The sequence below is a fragment of the Triticum aestivum genome, chromosome 4A (assembly GCF_018294505.1).
Source record: "Triticum aestivum cultivar Chinese Spring chromosome 4A, IWGSC CS RefSeq v2.1, whole genome shotgun sequence".
NCBI classification, from domain to species: domain Eukaryota; kingdom Viridiplantae; phylum Streptophyta; class Magnoliopsida; order Poales; family Poaceae; genus Triticum; species Triticum aestivum.
Window position 1 is genome coordinate 64169167 of NC_057803.1, and position 414 is coordinate 64169580.

Below are 414 nucleotides of genomic sequence, written 5' to 3' on the forward strand. Positions count from 1 at the left end.
GCCCACTTAAAAATTCATCATTGAGAACATGCATTCAAATTTAAACATGATTAAACATGAACGGCCGCTCAACCACCGGTCAAAGTCCATCTAAACATTAAGAAACATAAAAAGACTGAACACGCCTCCCAACCACCCAACATGCTGCCCTAGGCGTCGTCATCGTTTTCATCGTCGCCGGTGAGGTTTGAGTGCGCGAAAAAGAGAAATCACATCAACAAATCGGTGTGCCCCCGTCGTTGGACCACACGCGGGGCGATTGTTTCGCCGCCATATACATACAATCAAGCAAGGTTCCTTGTGCGCAACTGATGGTTCCCCGAATCGGATTGGGTGGGGTTCCGTCAATAAAGAAGGACGCTATGGCCTTGCAAGGTTTCAAGTTGAGGAATATTGCAAGGTTCCTTGTGCGCA